This window comes from Pithys albifrons, chromosome 1 (assembly GCF_047495875.1).
Source record: "Pithys albifrons albifrons isolate INPA30051 chromosome 1, PitAlb_v1, whole genome shotgun sequence".
Taxonomy (NCBI): domain Eukaryota; kingdom Metazoa; phylum Chordata; class Aves; order Passeriformes; family Thamnophilidae; genus Pithys; species Pithys albifrons.
In genome coordinates this window covers 58,928,265-58,951,548 of record NC_092458.1, presented here as the reverse complement: position 1 = coordinate 58,951,548, position 23,284 = coordinate 58,928,265, and the positions used below count along the sequence as shown (strand labels likewise).

The 23,284-nt window shown below is 42.6% G+C and overlaps 2 protein-coding genes across 8 annotated transcripts in view; one reads left to right on the top strand and one right to left on the bottom strand.

The window, feature by feature from the left end:
* CYSLTR2 (cysteinyl leukotriene receptor 2) overlaps positions 1–8,251 on the bottom strand; it is a 58,828-nt gene extending 50,577 nt beyond the window's left edge. For both annotated transcript variants that reach the window (XM_071570809.1, XM_071570793.1), the window contains exon 1: positions 8,144–8,251. The gene's annotated coding sequence lies outside the window, so the exon portion shown is untranslated. The remainder of the gene's footprint in view (positions 1–8,143) is intronic.
* Positions 8,252–18,539: 10,288 nt separating this feature from the next.
* LOC139670099 (RCC1 and BTB domain-containing protein 2) overlaps positions 18,540–23,284 on the top strand; it is a 34,739-nt gene continuing 29,994 nt past the window's right edge. For 2 of the 6 annotated variants that reach the window (XM_071551331.1, XM_071551291.1), the window contains exons 1-2: positions 20,867–20,926; positions 22,000–22,110. The gene's annotated coding sequence lies outside the window, so the exon portion shown is untranslated. Of the gene's footprint in view, positions 18,634–20,272; positions 20,288–20,866; positions 20,927–21,999; positions 22,111–22,198; positions 22,220–23,284 lie in introns of those variants that run through there. The other 4 variants (XM_071551341.1, XM_071551359.1, XM_071551321.1 and 1 more) reach the window with 4 other exon arrangements.

The window sequence follows — 23,284 nt, the reverse complement described above, 5'->3', positions numbered from 1 at the left end:
CTTAGAGATAATTTTTTACTTAGCATTTTTATGTGACTGTAATAATACTTATTATGTAATACTCCAGTGCAAGTTTCTCTTACAGCAACACTACCAGTTACAGCTTGCAATGTTACTGTGTTACTCCATTAACAGCATGTTCCTTTTTTCTATTTCAGGTGGGAGCTTTGTTTTGGAAAGGTGTGTGAGGGGCAGATGTTGCTTTTTTATGGATAAGCAGTACACAAATCAATCTTTCAAAAATCTTTTGAAAATGTGCTAAGGGTGGTTCTATTCTCTACTGATGTGCACACTTAAATCTGCCTAAAAAAATAGATGATGTCTTAATATTTTTTGTTACTAAGCAAATCCTGTAATGCTGATGTAATCTTCTATTCTCTTCATTTCTATTGCAAAAGAAACATAAAACTGTAGTGCTTTCATTAATGATGTACTCAGAAAGGTAACAAGAACTTAACTTTAAGAACCTCAGAGAATTTATGTGCTGAAAGTGGGACCTGGGTACAATGTAGATTCTTGATTCCATGTTGCTATAAAACCCGCCACAAAGACACTGCCCACCCTCAGATATGCATGTTTTGGGGAAGTGAACTCAGCTGGATAAACACCCTGTTGAAAGGCCTGAGTTCTCCTTTGTTTTTTCATCCTGAACCAGCACTCACAGGGACACAGAAAGGCTGGTGTGCTGGGCACAGTTCCAGATGGCCATTTCAGAGATTCTTTGGGTTTGCTTGGTCCTTCTCATCCCAAAAGGGAGGCAGTGGACACAAAAAGGGAACAACATGTGTCTCTGTGATATCAGAGAAGAGGCCTCCAGCCTACACTGCTCCCAGACAGACCTCCTCCCCTCAGGTGCAAGCACAAAGCTAAGGTCTGGGAACAGCATTGGCCCAGATGTCACTTGAGAGAGAGCCAGGCACGCAGATCTGGAAATAGCATTTGGATACCAGTTGGGAAATACAGTCAAGTCCTTGAGAAACTAGGCCTTTGTGAGAAGTTATTGAGATTCAAACCCCATGTTTTTCTTTGCCTGGGGACAGAGAAGACTCTTTGGGGAGCCTGGTCTTGTTAGAGAGTTTCTCTATCCGAATATGCGAAGAAGTCTCAGCATTTCCTGGCTAGTGGCCATTGCCCAAGTAAGCCTTTCTCCTCACATGCTTTCCATCTTTTGGGCACAAGGATGGTGCCCAAAAGAGCCTAGTGGCAGTGGCTGGAGCACAGCAGCTGAAGTGGGGCACACCTCTGCTGCTTATCCCTCTTCCTCCAAATGAGACCTACGCATTTCTTTTACGCTCAGTCCTGCTGCAGCTCACCCATGCAGACCATGGGACTTAACAGGAAAGGTCAAATCAAGATGTGCTCCAGCTGTGTCCTGATGTTCCTGGAGGGAGCTGTTCCTGTCTGTTGTAGTTTGGGATTATTATGTAAATTCTCTCCCCTGCCACTTAACTGCCCAGGCCAGCGGTTAACAAAAGAAGCAGTTAACTGCGATCGCTGGGGTGGGGGCAGGTTTGTCTCTTTTGGTTTTTTTTTTTGGATATTCTGCTCAGTCTTGGCTCGGCGGAAGGGGGGAGTGGGGACTCCAAGGAGGCAGGCTGCCCTGCTGGTTACTGCTGGGGTTTTTCCCTGGCTGTCTTGCCGCTGCCTACTTCGGACCACCTTTTCCTGCCGTGCTGCTGCCTGCCTTGGATTTGCTGCTTCTTGGACGGGGAACACAGGGGGAAGAGACTGAGTCCATCTGAAAGCCCACTGCTCGTCTGTTTCGCTGGAGAGGGACTGAAACTCACTCTGCAGCCAGCCGAGCTGTGACAAGGACACTTAAGTATAACCTTTTCTCCCGGAGGAAAACCTGCTGGGTTTTGTTGTTTTTTTTTTTTCTTCTCTTATGGTGTTGGGGAAGTGGGTTGCACTAGTCTGTTTACATATATATATATATATATAGCAGTTATCCTTCTTGTATTAAAATTCCTTTTCTTAAATTTGATAAAGAGTGGTGTGATTATTGTGGAGGAGGCCCCTCCCCTGCTTGTGGGTAAAACATTTTGGTTTTTCCCCTCAAACCGAGACATTTCTTGGCGCCCAACGTGTGGGGCTTGTAAACAAAGAAGGATAACTGCTATTTTGTGGCACCATGTGGGTCTTGAGCTTAGGGTTCATCAGGACCATCCTGTATAATATATTGGCTTTTTGTTGGTACAAATTCATGCCAAAAGGAGCGGCAGGTTTAAGTCTTATCAACAAATCAATGAGCAAAACTCAAATAGCCGCAATTATTATTGAGTTCTTACTCTGGATTTATGGTGCCATGAATTCGATGCCTTTGGATGTCATGTGGGTGGTGCTCTCCAGGCTGTTTTCCTGCCGCAACCTAAGCTGCTACCTCTGGGGATTCAGTGATAATAGTACGGACCCTTGGGAAGGAACAAAGGGGAATCTCTTCTCCCAACCCTTTGTCCATTCCCCATTCAAGTCTGCTACAACAGCTTTTGAGATGTTTAAATTCTCCCTGGATGCCAGAGATATCTTGCTCTTTATGGTTTTTCTGCAGGGTTGTATCCCTGCAGCTTACAGAATGTTTGAAGGTAGGGCCAGGGTTTTTCCAGAATGCATTCAGAAACCTAGCCCAGTGAAGGGGGAAAAGCGAGAGAATAAAACCCCTGATGCCACAGTGAAGGGAGAAAAAGATGAGGCTAAACCAGGAGGACAGGCCAAGCCTATGGAAGTTGCCCCTATTCAGAAAAGGAAATATAAGACCAAATTAGATCATCCAGCAGACGATGAGGGGGCTGCTGCACCTCCACAGCAAGCAGACCCAGAGCCTGAGATCATCACTGAGTCATTGTCATTTGATAATCTCCGTAGTTTGCGGAAAGACATTGCTCGACACCCGGGCGAGCCCATCCTGACTTGGTTGATCCGAGTTTGGGACCTTATGGGTGAAACCTTACAACTGGATGGTGCTGAAGCCAGGTTTTTGGGGGCTCTGGCCCAGGACGTGGCTATTGAACAGGTGTTCGTGAGGGAATCAAAGCCCCTTTCACTCTGGGCACGACTTCTAACGAGTGTAAGAGAGAAGTTTGTTTATAGAGAAATCCTGCAGGAACATCATATTAGGAAGACTTGGAAGACGATGGAAGAAGGAATTTTACGTCTGAGGGAGATGGCAATGATGGACGTGCTTTTTGGAAGAGGTGGGCAAGCCAATAATGACCCTGACAAGGTCAGATGCACACCACATATGTGGTGGGACCTTTCACGTTCGGGGCCAGCTGAATACACCGACTTCCTGGCATCCATGTATAGGGAAGAGAACCATGAAACAGTGGGCGCAGTAGCAAATAAGCTCCGGATATATGAAAGCATGACCCACAGCCCAATGCAGGCCCGTATTTCTGCTGTAGAGACATTGGTTGAGAGTCTCAAGACGCTGCCTGCAGAGGTAAAAGCGATCAGAGAGGAAATTAGGGAAAGTCTCCAAGTGGCACCAGTGCGAATGAGAACCTCTGAAGTCAGAGCCAGACGCCCCCCAGCCAGAGGAAGTGGACAGACCTCACGAACTGAGATGTGGTACTTCCTGGCCAAACATGGAGAAGACATGGGACGGTGGGATGGGAAACCCACCCGTGCCCTTGCAGCCCGAGTACAAGAACTGAAGGAGAATGGAAGAAGGTCAGTGAGAGTAAGTGCAGTCCCAGTTTCCCACGGGCAAGAATCTGACCCACAGGAGGGCACCTCCCAGGTGTACTCATCGAGAAAAGGTTCTGACCGCTATGACCAGGATCAGTGTTAGAGGGGCCCTGCCTCTAGCCAGGTAGAGGCACGGGACAACCGTGTCTATTGGACTGTGTGGATTCGATGGCCTGGTACATCAGACCCACAAAAGTATAAGGCTTTGGTTGATACTGGCGCTCAATGCACATTAATGCCATCAGGACATGTGGGCTCAGAAACTATTTCTATTTCTGGGGTGACAGGGGGATCTCAAGAGTTGACTGTGCTAGAAGCTGAAGTGAGCTTGACAGGGAGAGATTGGCAGAAACACCCCATTGTGACTGGTCCAGCCGCCCCATGTATCCTGGGCATTGACTACCTCAGGAATGGATATTTTAAGGACCCAAAGGGGCATAGATGGGCTTTTGGAATAGCCACTGTACAGACAGAAGGGATTGAACAATTGAACTCATTGCCAGGTCTCTCAGAAAGTCCTTCTGCTGTTGGACTGTTGAAAGTTGAGGAACAGCAAGTGCCAATTGCCACCACGACAGTGCACCGTCGGCAATACCGAACGAACCGTGATGCTGTGATCCCCATCCATAAGATGATCCGTGAACTGGAGAGCCAAGGGGTGGTCAGCAAAACCCACTCACCCTTCAACAGCCCCATCTGGCCTGTGCATAAGTCTGATGGAGAATGGAGATTGACTGTGGACTATCGTGGCTTGAATGAAGTTACCCCACCGCTGAGTGCCGCTGTGCCGGACATGCTGGAGCTCCAGTATGAACTGGAGTCCAGGGCAGCAAAGTGGTATGCCACTATTGACATTGCTAATGCGTTCTTCTCCATTCCTCTGGCACCAGAGTGCAGGCCACAGTTTGCTTTTACGTGGAGGGGCGTGCAGTACACCTGGAACCGACTACCCCAGGGGTGGAAACACAGTCCCACCATCTGTCATGGACTGATCCAGACTGCACTGGAGAAGGGTGAGGCTCCAGAACACCTGCAATACATTGATGACATCATTGTGTGGGGGGACACAGCAGAAGAGGTTTTTCAGAAAGGAGAGAAAATCATCCAGATCCTTTTGGGAGCTGGCTTTGCCATCAAACGGAGTAAGGTTAAGGGACCAGCCCAAGAGATCCAGTTCCTGGGAGTGAAGTGGCAGGATGGACGCCGTCAGATTCCAACAGAAGTCATCAATAAGATCACAGCAATGTCTCCACCCACCAGCAAAAAGGAAACACAAGCCTTCCTGGGTGCCATAGGGTTCTGGAGGATGCATATCCCAGCATACAGTCAGATCGTAAGCCCTCTCTACTTGGTAACCCGTAAGAAGAATGATTTCCACTGGGGCCCTGAGCAGCAACAAGCCTTTGACCAGATTAAGCATGAGATTGCTCAGGCTGTAGCCCTTGGACCAGTCAGGACAGGACCAGACATACAGAACATGCTCTACTCCGCTGCCGGGAATAATGGCCTGTCTTGGAGCCTTTGGCAGAAGGTGCCTGGTGAGACTCGAGGCCGACCACTTGGATTCTGGAGCCGAGGCTACAGAGGATCTGAAGCCAACTATACCCCCACAGAGAAAGAGATCCTAGCCGCCTATGAAGGAGTTCAAGCCGCCTCAGAGGTGATTGGCACAGAAGCACAGCTGTTTCTGGCACCTCGACTACCAGTGCTGAAGTGGATGTTGTCAGGACAGGCTGCCTCTACACATCACGCCACTGATGCTACCTGGAGCAAGTGGATTGCCCTGATTACGCAGCGCGCCCGTATAGGAAAATCAAATCGCCCTGGGATCCTGGAAATCATCACAAACTGGCCTGAAGGTGAAAATTTTGGTCTAGCAGATGAAGAGGAAGAGCAGGTGACACGTGCGGAAGAAGCTCCACCATACAATCAATTGCCAAAAGAGGAAATACGCTACGCCCTCTTCACCGATGGCTCCTGTCGCATTGTAGGGACTAATCGCAAATGGAAAGCAGCTGTATGGAGTCCCACACGACAAGTTGCAGAAGCTACTGAAGGAGAAGGTGGGTCGAGTCAGTTTGCAGAGCTTAAAGCCGTGCAGTTGGCCCTGGACATTGCTGAACGAGAGAAATGGCCAAAGCTTTACCTCTACACCGACTCATGGATGGTGGCCAATGCTCTCTGGGGATGGTTAGACCGATGGAAGAAAACCAATTGGAAACGCAGAGGGAAACCCATCTGGGCTGCCGATATATGGCAAGATATTGCCACCCGAGTAGAGAAGCTGATTGTGAGAGTCCGCCACGTAGACGCACACGTGCCCAAAAATCGGGCCAATGAGGAACATCTCAACAACCAACAGGCAGACCGAGCTGCGCAAGTGAAAGTATCACAGACAGATCTGGACTGGCAGCACAAGGGAGAGCTGTTCTTGGCTCGATGGGCCCATGATGCCTCGGGCCATCAGGGCAGAGATGCCACTTATAAATGGGCACGAGACCGAGGGATGGATTTAACCATGGACATTATCTCTCAGGTTATCCACGACTGCGAGACATGTGCTGCCATTAAGCAGGCTAAGAGAGTGAAGCCCCTGTGGTATGGTGGGCGCTGGGATAAGTATAAGTACGGGGAGGCCTGGCAGGTTGACTACATCACACTGCCACAGACCCGCCAAGGCAAGCGCTATGTGCTCACCATGGTGGAAGCAACCACAGGGTGGCTGGAGACACACCCAGTGCCTCACGCCACTGCTCGGAACACCATCCTAGGCCTGGAAAAACAAGTGCTGTGGCGACATGGCACCCCAGAACGAATTGAGTCAGATAATGGAACTCATTTCAAAAACAGCTTAGTTGCTACCTGGGCGAGAGAACATGGCATTGAGTGGGTGTATCATATCCCCTACCATGCACCAGCTGCCGGGAAAGTTGAGCGGTGTAATGGACTGTTGAAAACCACTTTGAAGGCGTTGGGTGGAGGGACTTTCAAACACTGGGATCAACACTTAGCAAAGGCTACATGGCTAGTCAACACTAGAGGCTCTGTCAATCGAGCCGGCCCTGCCCAATCAGAACCCCTTCACACTGTAGATGGAGACAAAGTCCCTGTAATACACCTGAGAGGTATGCTAGGGAAAACAGTCTGGATCAACCCTGCCTCAGGCAAAGGCAAACCCATTCGTGGGGTTGTCTTTGCTCAAGGATCTGGTTCCACCTGGTGGGTGATGCAGGAAGATGGAGAGACACGATGTATACCTCAAGGGGAACTTATCTCTGGGTAAACGACTCATATTACTGTATTTGTAAACACTTAATTATTTGAAAGAAAATTTAAGTTTAATGTAGAGTATCGGCATGGAAGAGAATTTAGGGGTGGATAATGTTGTAGTTTGGGATTATTATGTAAATTCTCTCCCCTGCCACTTAACTGCCCAGGCCAGCGGTTAACAAAAGAAGCAGTTAACTGCGATCGCTGGGGTGGGGGCAGGTTTGTCTCTTTTGGTTTTTTTTTTTTGGATATTCTGCTCAGTCTTGGCTCGGCGGAAGGGGGGAGTGGGGACTCCAAGGAGGCAGGCTGCCCTGCTGGTTACTGCTGGGGTTTTTCCCTGGCTGTCTTGCCGCTGCCTACTTCGGACCACCTTTTCCTGCCGTGCTGCTGCCTGCCTTGGATTTGCTGCTTCTTGGACGGGGAACACAGGGGGAAGAGACTGAGTCCATCTGAAAGCCCACTGCTCATCTGTTTCGCTGGAGAGGGACTGAAACTCACTCTGCAGCCAGCCGAGCTGTGACAAGGACACTTAAGTATAACCTTTTCTCCCGGAGGAAAACCTGCTGGGTTTTGTTGTTTTTTTTTTTTCTTCTCTTATGGTGTTGAGGAAGTGGGTTGCACTAGTCTGTTTACATATATATATATATATATAGCAGTTATCCTTCTTGTATTAAAATTCCTTTTCTTAAATTTGATAAAGAGTGGTGTGATTATTGTGGAGGAGGCCCCTCCCCTGCTTGTGGGTAAAACATTTTGGTTTTTCCCCTCAAACCGAGACACTGTCTGATGGGGTTAAGTAACTTCAGAGCTAGCATAAATCCATGACGTTGTACCAGTTGCCTGGCAGCTGGAGTCTTACCATCTGGTTGCAGAATGCTACCTTTTGCACTGTTATAGTTTGAGCTGGCAAAATGCCAACTGCCTGGTACCCAGTCAAAAAGTCCACTCCCAGAGCAGGAGAGTGAGGGAAAACAGCAGAAACAAGGCTTTAAACACAGTGAGGTTTTTATATTTATACAGAGGAGAGCTTAACACAGAATATGAAATAGCACATAGTGACAGGAGACAACAACAGGCTCACCGAGGTCGCCCCAGCTAACAGGTGAAACTCCAAACCAACCAAACCCCCTCCCCAGAGGAAACCTCCCAGCGAGAGGGAAAGAGGAATTAACAGGAATGTGCTCACGTCCCCGGCTAAGCAGACGTGCCGACCGGCAGGAGGGCCCGATATCAGCAGTCAGGGAGCGGGAACCGTCCTGGTCAGAAGCATGGACCGAAGAGCCCAGAGACTCCTCCCACCTTGCTTGTTATACTCCCCGACACTTCCTGATGATGTCAGATGATATGAAATACCTCTATGGCTGCTTAAGTCAGATGATGCCTGTCCCCTCTAATCTGTGTCACAACCTTTGAGGCCTGCTAAAAACTGAGGCCTAAATGGGGACCTATGCTGACTAAAGCCAAAACTACTACATGCACACATATTTTTTTTAATTTAATTTAGTTTTATTTGTTTAGGTGTTTTGTTTTTAATTTGCCCTCCTTAAATTATTTAATGAGCTGTGTGCTAAAAGGTTGTTCTGTCATGGTAGACTGATTTACAGATAAGAAGGGTTTGGGCAAGGAGCAGTGATACAGGAGTGCCCTTGGAAAATGAAGTCAGCGGATGGCATATGTACAAGGTGAACTTCTGAAACTCATACCCACAGGAGTTCTTAAGGATTTCTGTGCTAAGCTGATTGGGTCCATTATCTACATGCTAATTTTCTTTATAAGTTATTATGCAGAAGGAACATATACATAACAAAGCAGTGTACTAAATGTTAATAACTCTTTTCTGAAGTTATAAAACAAAGGAGTCTGAACAGCCTATTTTTAAAGCATTGAACTATTTCTCAGGAGATTTTATTGCATTCCAGGCTGCACCTGAAACTCTTTGGGATTTTGATATGATCATCTTTTAGTTTAATCTCTGCATTGTTTTGAAAAGGAAAGGAGAAGAAATAGTTCACAGCAAGGATGTCTAACACTCTAGGATCTAAATGTTTCATATAACTAATCCTCTGATGGAAGACAGGTTACTTACTAACTTAGGGTGATTATATTTCTTCCAGAGGATCCCAATTCAGACATGTTTGTTGATAGTCAGGACCAGTTGGGACCCTTTTTGCCTATTTCAAAACCATTGAAGAGAGAACACCACTAACTGTCACAGCAAAGTAGTGATGAACACAAAACCATTTGACCTCTGGTACTGCAAGAAGTGGAAGAGACCATCATTTGGAAGCTACTTGTATTCCTTGAACACTGACTTAGGAAAGCTGTGAGTCCCAAACTTGACCCAAACACTTGTTTATATCATACAGCAATGTTTCCACATGAGTTCAGACCCAGAAGAAGCAGTAAAGAGGAGTGACATCTGAAACAGTAACTCTTTGGTGCTTATTTACAGGTCTGGGCTTGGCACTCTACTGAATAATGTGATTTATGTATCAAGAGTGCTTCCTGGACTTCTGCATCTATTGTTTTTAAGAAGCAGGGTTTGTATTATAGTAGAGTGGTCAGAGCCATGCCTGGGGTATTTCATGAATAAACCAGGGGCAAGATTGAATTGAAGTAGTTTCATCTCATCTGTGAGATTTTCAAGATTTCAGCACTGGACAGGTGGGAGGCTTGGAAAAGAGAAGGAAAGGAATACTTTTGAACATGTGGTGTATAAAAATGAAAGAGAAATACCATAGTCCTGAAAAACAAACAAGTTAAAAGTGGAATTAAAAAAAAAAAGAAAGAAAAAAGATATTTTCATGCAAATCAAGAATTTCAGATGAGCCATTCTGTTCCATTGCTAAACTGTAAATTGCAATTTTCATCTATGGCTCCGATAAATTGTTTTTACTTAGATTGAAGGTTTTTGACATTAGAATTAGGAGATAACGAGCACTTTGGCAAGGCTTCCTTATTCTTCCAACTTCCCGACAGTAAAAGTTCCCCTGAATGGCAGAGTTTCCATTGTGCTTTTTAGAGCCATCTTCATTTTTCCATTGGAAGAGAAACTGACAGGGTGATTGATGAACTGTCACACACCAGGATTTGCAGTTACAGAAACATATGAAAAAGCTGTGAAGTAGAATGGGAGCTATTTCCCAGGCTACAAAAAACAAACATTGAAAACCTTATGGTGATCCAGATGCTCTTGACACTGGAAAAGATTGAGGGCTTCAGGAATATTTCAAATGAAGCTAAGAACTCAAATTGTTCTTGTCCAGTTAATAGCTTCAGTTTTCTCCCCTGAGCAACTTGTTTATTTTCCTTTCCCCATGTATTGTGAGAACTAATGCTTACATAACACTTTGGGGAAAACATAACAAGTTCACTTCCTCAAACAGACCCAGACTTGTGGCTTAATTGATTCATTTTCATTTCTTCATTTCAAATTTTTTGACATTGCTGTTTAATAAACATGACATCTATTTCCTTTATGTATGGCACTCTGTGAGTCATCTTTAGAGACAATAGTGTAGCATTTTAAGTGTATCAACATCTATAAATGGTATATGTAGTCTATAATGTGCATATAGTAAAATATACAGGATGTATAGTATGCTTCCTTTTTAAAACTGTATGTATGTTTTAGTATAGTAGTGTATGAAACACTTTAATTTTAGATTCATTGTGGGTTTGGGCTTGCCAGCCTGCCCAGCAGGTCTTGCATCACATTTCTTAGACTAGTCCAAAATCTTCAGTCCCTCTGACCTTAATAGAGAATAACCCTCACATCAACAAACAGCAACAATGGTTCTGTTAAAAACAAAACACAAAAAAATACTCCAATCCCAGAAAGCATTGAGCATTTCCTTACAGGAACTAAAAAGTGCATATCAGTGTTATCTCAAAAGCTGGACACATAATTAAACATCCTCTACATAAGGACACAGAATGGAAAAATGCCATAAGGGGTCAGACCATCTAACAAAATCTGTTCCCTGGCAGAGAAGTAGAAAAGAACAGGGTAAGTAAAAACTGAACTTCCTTTAAATATTATCCTAGGCTTTGAACATTCATAGCTCAGAGATCTCCTCAGCATGAGACTCTTGTGAGCAATCTCAGTCTCCCTCAATTTGTTCAGACAAACTTTTAGCACTTTCAGAATCTTATAAGGGGAAGTTCTGCCAATTGAGTTGCAAGAGGAAAACCTGGTTTTGTTTGAACTCTTCAGATTAATGCTGTAAATTAAAAGAAAATTAAACAAAAATAAACCAGCTTTTTGTTCTTCTCACAATTAGTTTTACAAGTTCACATTTTGATAGCAATCATAAATAATATAATATTGCTCTTGGCTTCTGATAAAATAGGATGCTTCTATTATCTTTAACATTCTTTTTAACAAAAAGCTATTGTGTGATTTTATTTAGCTTTTCAACAGCTCACAGAGTGATTCACAAATTACTGCCAATGAAAAAAAATGCAGACTGTTTTTAAAACTTTTGCACCAAGCAATATAAATCCCACAGAACCTTACCTGTCATTATCTCTTATAAGGCTACTGTATATCTTCCTTGCCAGAAAGCTAAGACCAATGCTAAAGCATTTTCTTAAAATTAGCAATTACCTTGTCTTTTAATAACATAGTTACAGAACTAAAGGCAATTTGGTGAAAATTTTGCACCTCATCAAATATACCTTTTTCATTTTTAGAACAGAAAATTGCTTTATTCGTGAGGACCAAAGGAAATGTCTCTGAGATGTCTGCTACATAGAAAGCAGATGATGATAATGGATATGATACACTACCCATAAATAGCATTCACTTTGCCTTACTTATTATTTATTCCTAGAGTCCAATAATAGAAAATCAATCTTTTTCCTCACCATTACTTGATTCAGTGCAACCAATTTTGTTTTCTTTTGGAATTACAAATCAAGGTTCTGTGTTCATTTTCCTGTTCCACAAACACTTCATATTTTACACTCATGTGATTACATCCATGTCATCTCCTTTCAAATCCTTAAATAGCTTATGCAGTCAGCACTGGGTTCCATGACTGGGATTGACTTTTCCTAAGAATACTTTATTCACTCTCTTTCAGTCTAATTAAAAATAGACAAATAAAACAAACAAACCAACAAACTCCTTGGATATTTTTCTGAGTATACATTCAGGATGTGCATGCAAAATATGCCTATCCACAATACACCTTTTTTTTTTTTCAAATTTGTCCCTATGCAAATAGGCTTTTACCTAAAGGCCTTGACCTCCAGATTCTTCTTTCCTCAGGCCTTTCCAACAGAAATAAAGTTTAAGTCAAAGCCTTAGTTAGACTCCATAAACTCATCATACCTGACCACTTGACCTCTGAACATCCACTCTGCTTGTTAGCTGACTTCCTGGCAGACTTGGCCCGTGCCAGCTAGCACAGTTCATGGATAGTGCACACTAAGCACTAATTCCAGTGGGCTCTGTGGACAACACTGCTCCAAGTCTGCTCCCTACAGACTCCCTCAAAGCTATCTCAGCAGGCATTGCACCCTAAAATACTACATGCTTTCAGTAAAGTGACTTAATTTTACTTTTCTAGAAAAGCTATAGGGAAGAAAACTGTGGTGGTTTTTAAACAAAAGGTAATAAACAGTAACTTCCAAAGACAATGAACTGAAAAAACCCTCCACAGACATAAATAAGTATTATGTCTGAAGGCCACAGGATGACAAACAGCAAAGGGTAGCTCCAGGGCCATGAGAGATGTAGTGTTGATTGGCCAGTCTGATCTAAAGGGAAGTAGAGCACTAAATAATACGGACTTGAGCTAGGCTATGCCCTAGGCAGGGCCAGAGGCTGTTTCCTGGCCATCTACTATTTACTAGAAGCATAACTAAATCTTTGTGTGAATGAGAACCAGAATCAGCTGTATGCACGTGATACTCTTACCCCTTATAAAGTAAGTAGGCAGCTACAAAAACAGCAAAAGTGGTTCTGTTGACTGAAAAGATGATATTTAGATAGAATACAAGTCTTAAATGTAGTGTCATTTTAATATTAGTTTGCAAGGACTATGCTTTAAAGCTCCTTAGAAAGTGACAAATTTCTTCTGATATGCTTCCAGATCAAATCAGTTCAAGTCTGGACTGTATGACAAGATCCTACATGAAGTCCCACCTTCGTATTTAAAGCTATTTTAGAAGTTTACTGAAATCACTGAGCCCTCAGCAGACAATGTTCTATTTGGAATATTGAGGAACCTCCACCCTTCTGGGAATTCCCAGTTCCCAGAATGCTGCCTGTGTATTACTCTTTCATTTATTGCTTTCTCCAAAGTTTAAATTAAGGGAAATGGACAATATAAAATTCTGCATGACATTATAATTAAATGTGTTACTTGCTGAAATCTTTGTTTGGCAGGATGAGCCACTTAGACAGATCACATATGTGTGTTAATTATAGCAAGCAAGCAAACAAAGTGACAATAGTTAAAACAAATACTACCAACAGGAAATGGTTATCAAGCTGTGATAAAATGTTTGTCAGGAAATGTTTTTACATGACCCAAAACATTTCCTGTCTGTAACATTTTTTATGGGAAAGAGAATATCTGTGGTGCTAGAAATAGCATCTTTGTAAGGGATTCAATGACAGTGTTTACAGAAAATGGCAATAGTCACAGACCTAGTTTCTGTCCTGTTTTTTCCTTTGTACATAGTATGATGTAACTTCAAAAACCAACTGTTTTCAGAAGTTACACAGACATTCATTAAAGTTTGAACTTCACAGATTTAAAACATAATTTAAAGCAAAATTTGTCATAGGTAGATCCAAGCAATGTGACTGATCCTTCACTCACTGAGGCTGAGAGTGAAAAAGTATTTCTGTTAATATATCTGGAAAAAAATCAAAAAATATGAATTAGACTGAAAACCAGTATTATTGAAGATGTCAAAAGAATGATACACAAGAGGAAGAGGAGCCAGAAATTATCTATTGAAATGTATACTCCAGATGAAAATCATAAAGAATTATATTTGCATAATCATGAGTTTTCAAACTAGGAAACCCCTGATTTGTTACAAACATAATAGGTAGTATTGCAAAATCACAATGGAGCTGACATTTGGATATAAACAAAGATTAGTTAGGAGCAACCCATAAGACATTACTGAATATGGAAGCAAAGTATACAATTCTTTCTAGACTTGTATTTCTAACAGCTGTGTAAAGACTAACTTGCAGTTTGTTATTCTGTTCTTAAAATATTCTGTCCCTAAAAAAAGACTAGTAAACTTCAACAGACTTTTGAAGGGACTAAAACTGCTCAAGTATTTTGAATAATTAGGTTATTGTGAATTAATCTCTCTATTAATTAACATTTATGTAAAAGACTTTTTGCTTTGATTAAAAACTGTTATTTGTTCCTATTTTAACTACAGGTTCTATAACTTTTATTGCAAATATTTTTTTTTAATTTCATGGAACTAATGATAGAATTCTAAAAGTGGAAAGGACTGCAACAAGCCATCTGGTCGACTTTCATGACCTGAATTAGGATCGACAAAAGTTATTTTATTTCTGATATAAATCTCAAATCATGGAAACTACAACCTCACCAGGCAATCTGTTCTCAGCTTCTTTATTATCACTGTGAGTGCAGTTTTCCCTATTGCCAAAGCTGAATCTCCCTTACTTCAACTTTTCTCCTGAGTATTTAGTGAACAAAAATTCTCCTTGCTCTTCACAATAGCATTTTCTCAGAACTGGTAATGTTTCTTTTCTAATTTAGGATGCTATTTTTAAACATCCTAGTATGATGTTTACCTGTTTTGCAGTGATGTGATGCTACTGTATAAGTTAAAATTAGACTGCCTTCCAGTGCACTGCCAGTCCTTCCCAACTTCATATCAAGCAAAAATTCAATGAGCACATCCAAGTCATTAATGGAAATACTGGAAAGAACTACAAGAGTGTTAGTAAGATGAGACAGGCACATATTAGAATCATACAATCAGAGAATAGTTTGTGTTGGAAGTGACCTTTAAAGGTCATCTGGTCCAACACCCCTGCAACGAGCATTCCCTTCCATTCCAATTCCCTTCCCTTCATTGCTGCTGAGTTCTAAATCTGGACTTGCATTTAGGAAAGAAGAAAAACAAGCTGGAAATAGTTCAAATGAAGGGAAGAAAATGAGACTGAAGTTCAAGAGCTAGCATGGAAGGAAAGGTAGAAATAATGGGATCAGATTTTACCTGAAGGCATAAAAAATGGAGACCACTTTCCATGTTCACTGTCAGAAATTTGAGCTCCATTTCTGAATTGAATTCCTGAGGCTTTAATTTCTTTCCATTGCTTCTTATTAAGGCTTTTTTTTCCCATTGCTTTTTATTAAGTTCAAATTAAAATTCCACTCAGTACCTAATATTTTACCATTGTAAGAAAGCTATAAGCTCCAATGACCTTTAAACTGTTTTCAATAAATGAAACAAACAATTTCTTTAGCTATCTCTTATTTTCAAACCATTCATCATTTCATGTAGCCTATCACATTTTCAATATTCCTATCCAAATGTAAAGCACCATGATATGCAGCATCCTACTAGCTGGCTTAAAATACTAATTGCTGGATGCAAATTACCTTTTAGCTACTGCTGATTCCTCTCTTAGCACATTCAGGAATGAAATTAGCTTATTTCCTTCCACATCCTCTGGCATTACTTTCAGCTGTTGTTCACTTAACTTAATCCTTTGGCTAAATGTTCCAGAATTCATTTTCTCTGCTTGTAGATCCACATCCATTGCTTCTAGAGTTAAGGATTTCACTGTATGAAATGGCATTTTGTTTCAGTGGTTCAAATACACCATCTATTCCACTGTCTAAGTATAACCTTCAGCCTAACACAGTACATAGCACTTTGAATTAAATAGAGCGTAACTTTTAGAAGAATATCCAATACTTTTATAAAATGTGCACTGAAGAATCAATATACAGTTCACAGCCTAAGATGAAACTTGTTTAGGGGACAATGACTCTTAGCTTTACTGCCAATCTGAAAATTAATAGCTTCAGCTTCTATGGGGTGTTGTTGCCACTGCCTGCTCAGCTGAAATTAACAGGTATATTATTATACTTGCACATGTATCTGAGATCCAGAAAGGCCAGGCTGGATGGGGCTTTAAGCCAGCTGGTCTAGTGGAAGATGCAGCTGTCCATGGCAGGCAGGTTGGAACTACATGATCTTTAAGGTTCCTTCCAACTCAAACCATTCTGTGATTCAATAGGATTTTCTCCCCTGAACTGTGTGTGAGGAAACAAAACTGAGGAGGGAATGTGGTAACAGACAATAAGTTGCTTTGTGTTATAAGCATTTTATTCTACACAAAGAGAAAACAATGGAATACGGTTCATAATGAGCTGGGTGCCCCCAAAATTCATTGTCTTCTAGTCCACAATTTAAACACATCATTATGGATGAATAAATTTCCAATGAAAAAAACAGTCCTAGCAAAAATACCCTCATCTTGGAAGAACTAAAGTGATTGAGCCAACACAACAGAAAACATATACCCTTGGCAGATGACAATGCATTCAGGATGCCCGCATAGGAAGTTGAGTGCATTCCGAAGTGTAAAAAATAGCTTACAAACTAAAGGAGATAGTGACTCCAGAGATCACTGCAGCCCGTTGGAGAAAACATACAGGCATTGGGGAGCACATTAGGGAAGAACACTGGAAGTCAGCACAGTGCTGCAGGCACTTCATGCATTACATAGGTGAGGAATGAGATGCAAGGTCACATGTAACCTAGTGACTGTCATACAATATAGCAAGTATGGAGAACTTACAAGCATGGAGTCTCCACTTCTTTGGTAACTGTAAGGACAGGTTTTTGCTACTTTCCTTTCACTTACACAAACCTAATTTTTGGACACCCAAAGGCTCGCATCCAAGTACGTAAATCTTTAAAATGTCAAGACATATTTTTGAGGCTGTCATTCCCACAAAAAGCCCTGAGACCTTTCCTAGATGATAAAGGAATTTAATTTTTGATAGGATGTTCGTTCCTTAGCCTCAGAGCAAACTTGCTGCTTCTGAATAAGGTTTCCACAGCAATAATGTAACAATATCACTGGATACCGCAGCAAAAGTCTCCGAATACCATGTCCTGAGGGGCATCAAAGTAAAGCATCACCAGCTGATGAAGGGAGGTGATTGTCCCGCTCTGCTCTGCACTGGGGCAGCCTCACCTGGAATATTCTGTGCAGTTTTTTGGTCTCTGCAATATAAGAAAGACATTAAGCTATTAGAGAGTGTTCAAAGGAGGACAATGATGATGGTGAAAGGCCTTGAAGGGAAGCTAAATGAGGAGCAGCTGAGGTCACTTGATCTGTTCAGCCTGGAGAAGAGGAGACTGAGGGGAGACCTCATTGTAGTGACAACTTCCTTGTGAGAGAAAGAGGAGGGGCAGGCACTGATCTTTTCTCTGTGGTGACCAGTGACAGGACCCGAGGTAATGGCCTGAAGTTGTGTCAGCGGAGGTTCAATTTGGATATTAGAAAAAGGTTCTTCACCCAGAGGGTGGCTGGGCACAGGAACAGGCTCCCCAGGGACGTGGTCATAGCACCAAGCCTGGCAGAGTTCAACAAGTGTTTGGACAATGCTCTGAAGCACATGATGTGACATGGGGATGGTTCTGTGCAGGGCCAGGAGCTGGACTCGATGACCTTGAGGTTAGCTGGTTAGAGCCTGGTGCTCATAAAGCCAGGGTTCTGGGTTCAACCCCTGTATGAGCCATTCACTTCAGAGCTGGACTCGATGACCCTTGTGGGTTCCTTCCAACTTGGAATATTCTGTGAGTCAGGGAATATGTCCCACAGCAAGATAGCAGGCTATTATCACACTCAAAGTAAGAGACACAATCAAGCAAAACAGCCAGGTTGATGCTTTTAAGAAAACCTGTCAAGTCTAAACTCCTTGGTAGCACTTAATTTTAAACATGGCCATAGGAGAAATAGAAGAATACTTAATATTCTCTCACTTCCTTTGTGAAAAAATAAGTGATTGCATATTGGAACAGTATAGCAATACTTGACACTCCCCTAACAGCTGTCGTTGACTATATGTGTGGTGCTGTGTGTAGTTGCCACATGTATTTAGGCCCAGACAACAGCCTGGAATGGGCTGCCAAGGAAAGTGGTGGAGTCACAGTTTAAGGAAAGACTGGACGTGGCACTCAGTGCCATGGTCTAGTTGTCATGGTGGTGTTTGGTTATGGGTTAGACTCATGATCTCTGCGTTATTTTCTACCTAAAACTGATCCTGTGACTCGGTGGTTCTGACCCGGGCAGTGGTGTTGTCTCCCTCGACACCGTGCTCGCTCTGACCATGAATATCTTCCCAGGGCAGACATGTCATCCCAAGGAACAGGCCGTGTTCTGCAGCGCTCCCCGGCAGCCAGCCGGGCTCTCTGCCGCGCGGACTGCAACCCGTCCCCGGCCGAGATCGGCGGACACCAGCCGCCGCTTTCCAGGCTCCTGCTGCAGTGGGTGGAACCCTGGGAGGTGCCAGTCCCCTTCCCTCCCCTTCCCCTTTCCCCCCGGCTTCGTGGTGAGGAGGCGCCTGACCGCGGCAGCATCTTCCCTTGGCACTCTGGAGCGAGGAGGAGGAGCCGCCGCCGCCGCCGCGGGGAAGGAAGGTAAGCTGCGAGCACGGCGGGGAGGGGAGGGGAGGGCAAGGGTTGGGTCCCCGCCCTTCTACGTGCTTCGCTTCCCCGTGCGGCCGTCGGTGGGGAGCGGGGCAGGGGGAGGGCGCTGCCGCCGGCGCTGCCCGTTCGGGGCCAGGGCAGTGCTGCGACCCCCGCGCCGCGTCTGCCCCGCACCGAGCTGGGAAATGGCCGATAACGGGGAAGGCGGGGGATGTGCGTGCGTGTGTGCGTGTGCGTGTCTGTGTGCGTGTGTGTCTGTGTGTGCGTGTGTGTCTGTGTCTGCGTGTGTGTGTGTGCGTGCGTGTCTGTGTCTGTGTCTCTGTGTCTTTGTGTCCGTGTGCGTGTGTGTGTGTGCTGTCAGGGGTCACGGTTGTGCGCTGCTGGTGCGTGATGCCCGCAGGTGCGCAGGAGTGTGGCGGTGGTGGATGGTGGCGGTACCCGAGACAAGCTGAGCTCGGTGACCATTTGTGGTTTTAAGGAAAAGAAAGAATGCTTTGGAAACCAGGGACACTTAATTTTGTGGGAGACGGGAGGATTGCTCTGTGTTTCCTTGTGGAGGTGAAATTTCTGTTATCGGTGGATTCCTAAAATCGGGCATAGCCAGTGAAGAGTTTTACTTCAGGTTATGAACGGAGTAAGGTATGTAGGAAGTGATACTTGTGCACCATCAGAAACCATTTGGGTTAAACCGATGGTGCTCCAGTACCTGAAGGGAACTTACACGAAGGATGGGGCAAGACTATAAACAAGAGCATGTAGTGACAGCACAAGGGGTTCAAATTGAAAGAGAGTAGCTTTAGAGTAAATAATAAGAAAATCTTTACTGTCAGGGTGGAGAGGCACTGGGACAGGTTGCCCAGAGAAGTTGTGGATGATCCATCCCTGGAAGGGTTCAAAGCCAGGCTGGATGGGGTTCTGAGCAATGCGGTCTAGTGGAAGGTGTCCCTGCCCATGGCCAGAAGGTTGGAACTACATGATCTTTGTGATCCTTTCCAATCCAAGCCATGATTCTGTGATTCTGTGTTGGAGGATATGACAGCAAACATGGGGTAAAGGAAATGTGGAGGATCAATTGCCCTGCTGAATGTGGGTAGGAGAGATAATACTGTCCAGATGTAAGAAATGGATAAAGTGCAGTTCTACAGTAAGAATTGACAAAAGTAATTCTCAGTTAGCTACAGACAACTGTTTTTAAAGCTTCTTTCATCATGTAAGTAAAATGGATAGAAGTAAGACAGAAGCAATAATAGAAGTAAGATCGTGGAGTGGTAAAATTGAGGTAAGATGACCTTGGCATCATGATGTATATGATCTGTTGCAGTTTCAAGGAGACTACTGCAGTAGGTAGATCTAATACTAGATGCTTAAACTCATACTACAATGAATGACATTTTGTCTCAATTATTTTTTAAGAGTTTGGAAACTTCTATGTGTTATATCTGATCCAATGTTCTTGCCATTTAACATTCAGCAGTTCCAGTATCAGAAGACTGTTAAATATAAATAGATAGTTACAGAGTCATTTATAGGAAGTGAGCTTTTCATATACACATTCTATTTACTATTGTATCTCTAACATACAGTGTCTTTTTATGCAGACAGCTGTAACTGTAAGAGTTTAAACTATGAGAATTCTTAACTCCAGGTATATAATATCTGTGATGTGTGTGTGTGTGTGTGTGTATGTATATATATTCACACACATTAAAAAATTTAGATATGCATTTATATATATATGTATTTGATGTATATACTTTTATATATGTGTGATTCATGTATATAACTAGGTAAATTCTGACTTTGTGTCAGGAAAAGATTGCACCAGTCTCCCACATGCTGGGTTCAGGGAAAGTGCTCTGGCAAGTGCTCAATGTTACAGGGATGCTACAGGCAGATTCATGCTGGAGCTGTGCTAGACATCATCTTGAAAAAACTTGGTGACTCAACATGTAGTCCTCTTAGCTGTAGGCAGGAGACTTTATCATGGATCACGGCTCAAATGTGCAGAAGGATTGTGCTAAACTGAAACAAGGAATGTAGGAAAGAAAGCCAAATGTGGTTTAGTAATGTTTGGGGTTTTTTTTAAGGCTTAAAATGTTTAAGAAGATGTATTTTATAAATTAAAGCTTTTAGTCTAATAAAGATAGAGTGAGCTTCTGTGGACATCTAAGGAAGGGATTAAAGGTCAGAACTGTAGAAACTGTCAATATTTCTTCTTTAACAGCTAGACCAGACTGTGAGGACAGCTAGACCTGATGTATGTCTCAGTGTTTGGCTGATTCAGGTAACTGCAGGCTGCTAACAATTTGGGCTAGGTCAGATCTACTTAGAGAGGGCGTAACAAATGAGTGCGTTTGCATGCTGTTCTTCTGTTAGTGCAATATGGTATCTATGATTACATAGTAACAGAAGGGATCTTCCAAGGCCCGCTGCGCCTATGGCATTGAATTGATACTCACTCAGACTTCCAAATGCAGGTACAATGACACCTGACATCTGGAGCTTATACGTGGTTTATCCTGAACAACTGGATGACCCGTTAGTGTTTCCTGAGTTCCTAAAGTTTTAATATTTTCCGTACTCCAATTCTTTAACTTTACTGAAAAATAAAAGTTGTTTCTTTCACATATTTACTGCATTATTTTGACTTGCTTTGTTCTGTTACATGGTCAGTATTTTTAATAATGTTCTTTCAAATTAAGTCTTCAGAATAATTTTGTTTCCCTAACGCCAGTTCCTTGAACTGTCACATTGGAAAGTCAAAATGAAGAACAACTTTTCAATTCTACCAAATCAATTGTATGGTAAAATAAATTTTATGTAGCCAAAACCCTGAGATTAACTCAGTTGGTTAAAACTTGGTTGTAATAATGCCAAGGTCATGGGGTCAATCCCTATGCGGGCCATTGACTTAAGGGTTGGACTTGGTGATCCTTGTGGGTCCCTTCCAACTCAGAATAGTCTGTGATTCTGTAAAGCCAGGAACCTGAGTTTGAATTCAGATATTTAAAATAGGCAAGAGCCAACAATTGCATCACTTGTGTTTTATTGTTTGGTGTATGTGCAAATTGCAGGAATTGAACTGTGTTTAGTGTTTGGCTAACAATTCAGCAAAGAGAAAGAATTTTTCAGGTTAATTTTCTGACAGTCTTGGATCAGCCACATCAAAATTGTGAACAAATGTTTTTCTTTAGCAACACGGGTTAGACTTAGGTTAAATTAGATTCCATTACGTTTGATTGAGATACAGGAATGATATCGTGTTCCCAAGAGAATATCTGACAAGATGTTTAATTATTTTAACAAGGCTTCAAGGTCTGGAATCTGGCTCATTGTATTTTTTGTCTTTTACTGCAGAAGTAAACCACAAGTTGTGTGAAAATGACTCCAGCATCCTCCTATAAAGTTTTACAGCACTGAAAGTAGTTTTGCATTGTTTCCATGCTCTGAAACACTTGATTGCCTTCAGTAGGTATTTTTGCACTTGCAGAAAGAAGTGTAAATACTTTTAAGTGAAAATGTTTTTTGATGGATACCTTCTTATCAGGCTCTTTTAGCTGCTGACTTTGACATTTCAGTAAGTCTATTGGAGGCATAATCTTATTATAAAGATTACTGTTTTATTGTCTTTGTATTACTGTCTTTCATTTGTTTGTTATATGGTTTGTCTTTCTAATTAGCTGCTGGTCACTTTCTTCAAATCTTTTTTTTTTCAGTCAGGTAGATGAATAACCAAAGCTTTTCAGTTGTTTTTTTTTCAGGCTGACTGTTGGGTTTATAGAAGGAGAAAAGAATTTGAGGTTGTTTTTCCTTTCTGCTGTAAACATTTTCCTTCTTGTCAGTGATCTTGATTTTTTTCAGTCGCTTCCACTCTTGTTGCTGGCTGATAAACAATCCACCATTATACATCAATGATGGAGATAAACAGTTCTAAAGTAGAAAAAGTAATTAGAATGGGAATGAAAAAAAATAAAGAAACTTAATATGAGCACTTCTCTTACCATCATATAGGACTTTTAATAGTCCTAGGAGATTTTCTAAAAGTCAAATTAGACAAACTGCCTTGCTAGCCCAAAATCCCGAGGTGACGTTTTTTCGAGGTGAGTGGAAGGTGCCCCAGGAATCTGAATGTGATGACTGCATGCCATGCCAAAAGAGAGGTGGTGCCTGACAAGGTGTTTCTGACAAAAGTGTTGCCTCTGTGGTGATTGAGACAGTAAAGCTGTTTTATCTCATTTTATTAATTTTAATTAGAAATTTCTGTAGCAGTTCTGCCTACCTTGCAGGCCTAGGTTGTCAGTCTCTTAGACTGTAAATACTCCCCTCTTTAAGAGTTCCTTGGCTCTAGCCTCTAAACTTCATGTAGATTTGCTCATGCAATTAGTAGGCAGACAGTGGAACTTGCATCAGGAGCCAAGAATTCAAGCTGGTGTCATGAAGTGAGAAGGGAAGGAGAGATTATCCTTTAGTTGGAGTCAGCAGTTTTTCAGACAATCTGTCACTGTTTCTCAAGGTCTGCAATTTCTTGATTATGGAAAAGGCTGCAACAATGGAAGAATGAATGATAAGCTGAGTTCTGTCAGTCTGGGTGAAATAGTGACATTTCACAGAATCATAGAATCACAAAATCTGTTGAGTTGGA